The sequence below is a fragment of the Lactuca sativa genome, chromosome 8, assembly GCF_002870075.4.
Source record: "Lactuca sativa cultivar Salinas chromosome 8, Lsat_Salinas_v11, whole genome shotgun sequence".
Lineage (NCBI taxonomy): Eukaryota > Viridiplantae > Streptophyta > Magnoliopsida > Asterales > Asteraceae > Lactuca > Lactuca sativa.
The window spans coordinates 1,046,046-1,056,369 of record NC_056630.2 but is presented as its reverse complement, the minus strand read 5'-3'; the positions used below and the strand labels follow the sequence as shown (position 1 = coordinate 1,056,369).

General features: G+C 37.9%; 1 non-coding gene across 1 annotated transcript; it reads right to left on the bottom strand.

Moving 5' to 3' along the window:
* Window positions 1-378: 378 nt before the first annotated feature.
* On the bottom strand, window positions 379-450 carry TRNAN-GUU (transfer RNA asparagine (anticodon GUU)). The gene has a single exon. It is a non-coding gene; the product is annotated as a tRNA-Asn (tRNA).
* Between the last annotated feature and the right edge of the window lie 9,874 nt (window positions 451-10,324).

Genomic DNA, 10,324 nt, shown 5'->3' with positions numbered 1-10,324 from the left:
GTAACAATTTTTTATTTATTAATTTACTATTTTTTCAATGTTTGAATCTTGCTGACTAATCTTGCTAACATTGAACTTGGTAAAATGTAATGATTGAATAATTGAAAAATGAGATTATTCAGGAATACACATCGAATGCTGAAATTACGCATTGAATTTCTGTTAGTAGATCCATAATCAAAGAAGTGTTTGTGAGTATTGTAGAAGAAATGAAACAAAAGATACGGTAGAGCTAGGACTCGATGACTGCATCTTTGATGCACTGCTAGTACTCGTACATCTGAGAATTATTAATTGGATAGTTGTAAATAGCCCCAAGGCTATGGAACAAAGGAGTATTTCGAGCCTACACTGAGGTATTGGCGGTGATTTTCAAATCTCCTCAAGTAGGAATTGAACCTACGACCAATAGGTTAACATCCGACCACTCTACCACTGAGCTACCGAGGAACAATGGGAGATTCGATCTCAGACATAAGAAAAGGTTATCGATTGATTCAAACAATTTACTTATGGGATAGAGGAAGAGGAAAAAACTGAATATTTCACATAGTGCTTTTAATCAATCTGATTTATTTCGTACCCTTCGCTCAATGAGAAAATGAGTCCAATTCTAAAGGATCAAACCTATGGGGAATCCAATTCAATTTTGTTGATGGAATTGCGGAATCAAGATCAACGCCAAATATTTTATTCATCATTAGCCACCATTTAGACTGACCACAAAACTATCAGGGGAAAAATGGTCACAACCCCAACAGGTTAACGATTTATGCTCGTACATAATTTCTCCGTCAATGTAACATGTGATTACATGTGAGCACACAAGATAAAAGAAACACACGCACATGAGGTGCTATAAAATACAATTCAAAATGGAATGAGGTTTACCATTTATCATCCTAAACTCACAACTATCCCGTACAATTCACATGAAACTCAACCTAGCAAGTACCAACTGTTTTAGCATTCTAAACTGCAACTTTAGTGATAACTAACAATATTTATACATGAATTACCAAACTGAGCAAAATCAATACATGTTAAAAAACAAAACTAACCTTGATTGTGGCTTCTTCCGAACATAATCAAGAACTTAAAACCAAACTTGAAAACCCCCGATTGAAGAGCGGAAAACTATAGGTAGGTGACACCCAAATGAAACAAGCTACATAATATGTTAATTAACTTAATTTTGACCCATTGCAATCCAAATTTATTAAAATTAGTTAAAAAAATTAAATCAAGACAACAAAATTAGAAACTAATAAATAATGGAAGCTGAGATGATTGACAATTCTTGATTTTGAGAAATCAGTTTGGTAAAATATGTATTATAAATGGGTTAATGTCAAAAAAGCCACTAGCATTTCATGTTTGTTTGTTTTGAAACCACATTATTTTTTTGTTACAAGTAAGTCATTATGTTTTCAGTTTGTTGCAAATATGACTAGTTGACCGGATAACTTCAAGTCAACCGGTTGCCACAACTTATGTGGCATATGGGCGTTGACGTGCCTGTTACTTTCTGCTTATGTGGTGGTGACTAGACATTGTTACTTTTGGCTTATGTGGTGGTGACTAGACATTTTTGCTGGCAGGGGCTGCCATGTCAGCTTGTTCTTTGGGCAAAATTGTTGAAGAAGGGAAGGAAAATGCAAATGGGAGCATTCAGTTTGGTAAAATATGTTTTATAAATGGGTTAATGGTCCAAAATTCACCAACTTTTTACTTTTATTTTGTTTTGTTTTGTTTTGTTTTGTTTTGACACTACATTATTTTTTGTTTTTTTGTTACAATTAAGTCAGCATGTTTTCAGTTTGTTGCAAATATGACCAGTTGACTGAATTGCTTTAGGTCAACCGATTGCCACAAATTATGTGGCATGGGGGCATTGACGTGCCCAGTTACTTTCGACTAATGTGACGGTGACCAAACATTTTACTTTTAGCTTATGTGGCGGTGACTGGACATTTTTGCTGACAGGGGCTGACATGTCAGCTTGTCTTGGGCAAAATTGTTGAAGAAGGGAAGGAAAACACAAATAGGAGGATTCGAACCCTCGCCTCCTCCAAACTCGCAAAACACGCAAACCACTCAACTGTCCATTTTTGGTGTTATTATTGGTAAACAATTGTATTATATATATATATATATATATATATATATATATATATATATAACACAACTACAATAATATAGAAATGGTGATATATATATATATATATATATATATATATATATATATATATATATATATATAGGTTGGTTTAACATAGAACGAAATAATACGACTTAATAATAGAACCAAATGAAAACGACTCATGTTCATTTTAAAACATACGTCTTTTACAATTCATATATGAACATATATTCAGAAATGAACATAAGTAATTTTCATGTGGTTTTATGGTTAGGTCATATTATTTGTTTCTATGTTGAAATCGAGAACACTAGAACAAATATTGGTCACATACTTCAAACATGCCGCTTAAGTACTCCAATGTACCGAGATGACGAAACGTATAATATTCATATATGAATAAATATATTTATATATGAATAACTATATACTTATTCATATATGAATATGGAACGTCTCAAAAAGTTACATTCATATTCGTTACTAAATCATGAAATCATCTTTTTATGTCACATTAACATATTCATAGTAAAAATATGGAAGCTAAGTTTTGTTTTGAAAACCATAACTTAACATAGAATGGTTATACTAGATATCATGCCCCACCGAGAATGCCCATATATGCAACGTCCCAAAAAATTCATAGTAAAATTTTCATTTTAAAAGCACATAAACCATACAATTAAGTTTTTTCCAAACTAATCAACTTGATTATATTATTTAAACATCAGAGTACAAGTCATAGATAACCAATGCGGAAAACGATGGGGGATGCTATGCAGTCACACCAGACCTTCCCTTTCATACCGAAAGTACCTGAAACCATAAATATAAAACTGTAAGCACAAAGCTTAGTGAGTTCCCTAAAATACCACATACCATAAATACAATAGAAATTGCTATCTGCCAACCATAGTATTGCCATTATGCCATGATCTGTATCATGGTCTTTCCTTGCCAGGCCGGGGGCCAAAACCTTAGGTGTTACAGACAAGTGCTAAGAGCCACCTCCTGGTCTCCATGAAAGTATCACAACGACAATTAGCATACTACATATAACTGTTAGGGTCGGTCCAGTCCCAAGTCTTGCATATAATTTGCCGGGAGCCACCTCCTGGTCTTTCATAAAAATGCCAGGGCCACCCCCGGTCTTCCTATATAACATAATCTATTGGGCCGGTATTGGTGCCTTCGACCCCTGAGTATAGTGAAGAGACTCACCTGAGTCACAATGCTAACTAAAAAACCTCGTGTAACGCCGCACCAATCACAACCAACATCTCTCACCGCCAAAAGATGGGTGCAAAACACCTCCTAACAATCCACACAAGGCAAACCCTAAGTCTACCTTCTAAAAAAAATAAAGATTGACCGAAAGTCAATCCGTGCCAAAAGTCAATGATCAAAGTCAACGACAAGAATTGACTTTAGCCAACCGCCACTCTGTGGCCTTCCTTGGCCACATCGTGACCTTCACCCAACCAAATACACGGGAAATTCCAATTCGCCACATCGTGGCGACCTATGGTCCTGCCATGGGCACTAGGTTTCCAACAACTTAATGCATTAAGCTGTTTTCCACGATACCAAGGATCTCTAAAAGATTAGATCTGGTCCAAACTATGGTCTAAATGGATAAAGTTTCTAACTTTATCCATTAATACACCCAAAGAGATCAAGATCTCAAACCCTAGGTCCAACATCCATAATGTCTTAACCATTAAGTCCTCAATCTGAAAAAAGTCCTTAACCCAACCACTCCAGAAGGGTTCATAACACCAGATCTATCATAAAGGTGGAAGCTTTATAGACATGTATGTCCAATACATGTCTAAGATCCATCTTAGGTAATAAATGAGCTCTAAAGGCCAAAACTTAGGAAAATGATAAGAACTTCCATCAAAAACTAGATCCATAAAATATGATACTCTTGGGACTCAGGAGAGTCATAAAGTTGTCAACTTTCTGAGTTCCTTCCCTCCAAGCTTGAAACACAAGGAACATGGGATAATATTCATGATCTAATAACCGAAATGATATAAAGCAGGGAACTTGGACACTTATAAATGTCTAGAGGTAAAGGAGGTGATGAAAATGTTGACTCCTTGAAAGCTCCACCAAAAGATCAATTTCTTCTTCTTCAAGCCAAGAAAGCTCCAAAAAGACCAAGAATCAAGCAATGGATGAAGGCTAGGGTTTTATGAAGTTAAAGGGGGTTTGGAGGATGGAATGAACCCTAAAATGGGATTAGAGGGGTTTAAATACAAAGGGAACCCTAAAAGAGTCATGGGCTTGGGAATGATCAGTTGCCACGTCTTGGCCTTCCTTGGCCATGTCGTGGTGGTCCAAAAAGATCCCACGATCAAGTAATCATTGCCACATCGTGATCTTCCTTGGCCACGTCTTGGAACAAAGTTTCCTCCAAAACTCCATCTTCGGTCCTTGATACAAATAAGCTTAACCAATATGGAACACACGTGTTACAACTCTCCCTCACTTAAATTAGATTTCTTCCTCGAAATAACTTCTCACTATAGTCCGTGCATCCCAAACGATTCGATCGATTCTTCCAATATCCTAATAAAAGTCGACTCTAACATACGATGGCCTTCTAATAATAATAATAATTATCGAACCAAATTTTAGGAGGACTTATATATATACAACGAACAAATCCTTTCCCCGCTAACACTAACCAATGAAGAATAACCATCACTACTCAACTCAAAATCCAGAAATCCAATACCTTGTCTGACTTACCGACATACAAAACCATTTTGAATCACTACCAATGCGACTCCATTTTGCAACCCAAACCAAACATAAGCCCTTATGAACTTGAAATATCTTGTAGAATCCACTAGGAAACAATATCCTTGACCATTCATCGTTGCTGAAAACCTTTCACTTGATAAGAAAGGCAACTCTCAACATGATTCTCAGTCATTGGTACCATCTTAAGCTCAACTTGTTGCCCCATAATCACATTTCTAATCTAGTATAGACCTCCCGGGCCTCGAACTTACCTTCCAATTAACTGAAATACGGGATTTCCAATCGGTTGCTAAGGCTGGTAGCCTCGTGTGCAATCGCACCATGCGACTCTGAAAGAGGGTCTATCTGGCAAGAGCTATCCTAGCCTGCTTGCCATAATGGCTCCAATAGACCTCTTGATCCAACTTGGGATGACTTAACCAACCATTACACCGATGCAACATAATCTACTTTTCTCTAAATGAATGCTACACGTCCAACTTTAGTCTTACATCACAACTGGCCCCAAACGGACCATAACCTTCCTCAATCCCACGAATGTTGTGGCCCTGCCAACCTAGTGTATTCTACAGGCCACCCCATAGTCTTACAACACTTCTACCACTACCTTCCAACCTAGTGAATGCTACAGACACCTCGCAGTTTTACAACACTTTTACTACTGCCTGCTAACCTAGTGAGTACTACGGCCACCCCACAATCTTACAACACTTCTACCACTGCATGCCAACCTATTGAATGCTATGACTACCCCATAGTCTTACGGAACTTCTACCACTACCATGGTCCCAACCCATGGTCTTTCTAACTAACCACAAGGAATCTTAGCCAAGAAGCAATACAAGTCAGAACTCTAATATGTCGAATCTCAATGAGAATTCAGGTCGTGCTTCGAAACTCAATGCCTTCATCAGACAAGAAAAGGAAGAGAGGTACTAACACAACCCTCAGCCTAGGACTATACACAAATCCAAAATGCATTACCACTGATACTTTATGCTTTTGGACAAGATAACCTGAATTTCCATCCTATGCTTCCTTGATAACAACAGACCATTTCACATAATCAATTGAATAAGCCTCAGCTTAAACCACCCTCATAACTGGCTCTCCACCTACCAAGGGAATGGAAACTTCCTTGTTTCATGCCTGGAATCATTCCCATTAATCCAAATGGTTCTCCCCCACTTGGATTCAACTGCACTCCACCAATCCCATAATAGTTGGATTTTTGAACTGTATTACAACCCTAACTGATGACAAGCACAAATAAACTCTTTATCGAAACAGACGTATCACTAATTCAACAACTCTCTAGCCAAAAGATCGATGCACTCAAAAGTTTGCGAATAGATACTGTTTGATTCTTGCTGACAATCCCAACCGCTGAAACAACCCATGAGAACATTATTTCATCCTCACCTGGGAGTGATATGACATCACTGCTCATATCCTACTGATGATAGCGATCGACAACCTGGGCTTACAAGAATTAGAATTCCTTGTGATGGGTTTTAAGCATTTTAACACTCCTATGGTGTACATGCAACCCTAGAAACCTTGGATCTATGTTTTCGGTAATATACTTGCAAATATGATTTTCCAAGGTTCTCATTCTAACTAGCATACCATGGGGTACTTGTAATATAAAAATTAGTAGAATGACATACCTTTCTTGTTGTTTGGATTCCTAAAGACCTTGTGATCCTAGCACCCCAAATGTGATGCCTCAAATGCTTCATACAACACCACAACTATTGGAATAACTTGACAGAAGTACACTTGAGCAAAAAATCCGGCTATCCCTCACTTCTTGTAGTCCTAGATGCCGATTTTGCTCCATATGAGGTTCATTATATAGCGTGTCACATGTAGGGTTACACCATGTAAACCCTAATGTGCATGGCTTTTCATTTCACCCATGATCCATGGGTTTTAACCTCCATGGACATCCATGGAGCACCCAATGGGTCCTAGCCCAATCTAGTGAGTCATGGACCATAAGTCCACTATATAAGAATGAAAGATTTACATAATCAATCCCCATATATTTAATTAGTCTCTTTTGACCACAGAATTAATTCCAAATTAATTCTTGATTAATAATAATTAAATAATATGATTTCATATTAATATATTAGAATATATTAAAAAATCATAAGTGTCCTTATTCTCATTTTGTCTATCCAATTGTTGAGATGCCATGCAACCTAAATGGACCATGCCACGCTGGGTCAAGTACATACTAAATATAGTTATGGAGTTAGACACCTTATCCAATAGTTTCCCACTTGGATAAGTCTAATAACTATATTTACACGTATGACTTCAGGATTCGACCATGTGACAACCCGAAATTTCCATTCTGAACCAACCATTTGAAACCAATAGAAGTAGAACAGTTACAGTGAAAACTCAGATTTCGAGTATAAGTTTGGCAGTTTTCAGGATTTTACACCTAAGGAGATATTAGGAGAGTGGATGCACTAGGGTTTTGTGCAACACTATAATTCCAAGACTCTAGGACATTAGAGTTCGTTCCAGGAATAAAAATATTTTTCTGCCAAAAATATCTCAGGACTATAAATAGAATTCTAAGCAAAATTGGTTCATTAGTTGAATTCCAATTAGAGAAAAGCCAAATTCTCTCTCACGGATCTTCGGGGTTTTATCCCAAATCGTGAGTATACTTCTCTAGTTGTGTTTTAATGCTTGTTTTATGCCTATTAACATAGATTGTAGGTCTAATATAAGAGATCCGAGAGTTTACCGCCCAAGAACGTTCTTGGGGAGTAAACTCCATTTTAAGGTCCTTAAGGGTTCCAATGACCCTTAAAGCTTTAGAACTCGAACTAGGAGCCTCCAATTCATACCTTATACCACAAAACAATTAGGAATCATGGCTAGAAAGGAGTTTATGGCCAAGGAGCTTCTTAGGCCGTAAACTCCAAGTTTTAAGTGCCAAAATGCTTTGAAACACTTCCTAAGGCTTAGATTAAATTAGGACAAGTACCCTAAAGTGTTTATAGCCTAGAAAACATAAGAAACCACAAGGAAAAAGGAGTTTACAGCCAAGACAAACTCTTGGGCCGTAAACACCTATAAAGGGGTCAAAGGACACCCTAAATCCTTCCTTAAGCCAAGAGACAATTTGGGCATGTACCTAAATGAGTTATGGACTAGTTAAAACACTTAGAACTCCATGAGTGAGGGAGTTTACGGACCAAAAGGTTCCAGGTCCGTAAACTCCATAAAATGGTGCCAAATGTGCCATAAACTCTTCTAAAGCCAAGTACAAAAGCCTAGTTTAGTTCCTAGTTAATTTAGAGACTAGAAAACACCATAATCACCCTCCCAAGGGAGTTTACGGCCGTAAACTCCAAGGGAATATGGTCTATGGGCCGTAAACTCCCCAAAGGAGTTCATATGGTGCCCAAACACTTGTATAGCCTTGAAACAATTCCCCTCTAGAGTTGTAGTACTTCTAAGCTTCAATTAGGGACCCTAAAGAGAGTTTACGGCCAGGAGTTTACTCCCCCGGGCCGTAAACTCCAAAACATATGGTCATTTGACCATAAACTCCAGATAGGGGCTTTGCACTACTTTGTTGCAACCCATTAGCCTCCTAGCACTTGACCAAAAAGTGTTTTCCTCGTGTTTAAATGTTTATACTTGTATAATTAGTGTTTTTTTTATCACTAATTAGTTATATACATATGTCTTCATATGTAATTAGGATCATTGTGTGTGTCTAAGTCTTCACTTGACACCAAGCACTTGCCTGATCCTTCCTTACGATAACAGTCCGTTCAATTCCAGTCACTTACTGCAGGTGAGTTCATACCCCTTAACTAATGTTTTAAACTATTTTAAATGTTTTATGGTGGGGGGGGGGGATACAAGTAGAATCATGATACTTCTTATATCAATCACATGCGATTAATAAGTAGAATTACGCTAGTTATTATATCAGTCACATGTGATTAATATACAACATTCAACTGATTTGGCTACTCATTAGCCGTTTTACCAAACAGTTTCCTTCAAATGATTTTTATAAACATTTTATATGTTTTAAACTACTTATTACACTATACCTTTTAATCAATATACTACATTTCAAACTTATTTACAACTGTGTTTCAAACAAATGTTTCCTTATACTTAAACTGTTTTATCAAACTTATGCCTTCAAATTATTTTATAGATTGACACCAAGTCGATCGATCTTGTTATTCACCAACCCACGATACCTCGGCTTGCACAACAAACGTTTTGAGAGCATTCTACGAACTTACTTCTACTCATTCCTAGGACTGCATCATAGGGATGTAGGTCAAACTTTCGAGAACATAGTCATACTCTTTACATGATCAATCTAAGTACATCAAGGGTCAACCAGAATCGCTCACAAAATCCTTATATTTTGTGTTACAGAATCATGTCGCCCAAGAAAAACGATCAACCCTTCAACCAAACACCAACTCTTCAGATTGATGCAGCTACCTTTCAAGCTGCAGTCTCGGCTGCCGTGTCAGCTATTCTGACCCACCTTAACGCTAACAACGCGAATGTTAGCGGGATTATTAACAACAATTCCAATCCGAGTAACAATCAAACATCGCAACGAGCAGCAAACTACCACAACACCCCGAGTTCCGAGACGAAGAGTAACAAACGGAAGTTTTGGGATAGAAAGAAGGACAAATCGCGTAGAGGAATGAACAAGAAACAACCACCGGTAACGACCTTCACAACTACGACATCTGTACCTCCTACTACCATCCCTTCGGAAATACCAGTTGTCCCTAACCCAGCCCGACAATATGCTGGAGATCTCCCAAATTGCATCAAATGTAATTATCACCACCATGGACCTTGTCGGGGGATACAGTGCTCAAACTGCGACAAAAAGGGGCACACCAAACGTTACTGCAAGAGCCTATCAAGACTGATCAAAAATTCGCCCAACGCCGATGGGAACCAGACTTGCTATCATTGTGGTGAGTTTGGGCACTATAAAAGAGATTGCCCGAAAAAGGAAAGAACCCGCGTCCCCATAACTCCTACTCGACACTTCACTTCCACCACCAATATTGGTGCTGTACAGATATGTCACCAATGCGGTGAAATTGGGCACTTCAAGAAAGATTGCCCGATAACAAAGAACTCGGGTGCTGATGGGAAGATTCTCAGGATCACAGCTGCAGGAGAGCCTACTCCGGAAACCACGTTAATGTAATTAAGGCGTTTCGTTGTGACAGACTTATAAACTGTCTAGAACTAGTGCAACTAGAGTCTTACCTTTTGCGAGATCCTGACTGTATAGGAATTCTCGTGCTACGTATACTTGTCTTTTGTAGTATATCTTATTCGCAGCAATAGTCTTGTGGTAAATCTGAAGTA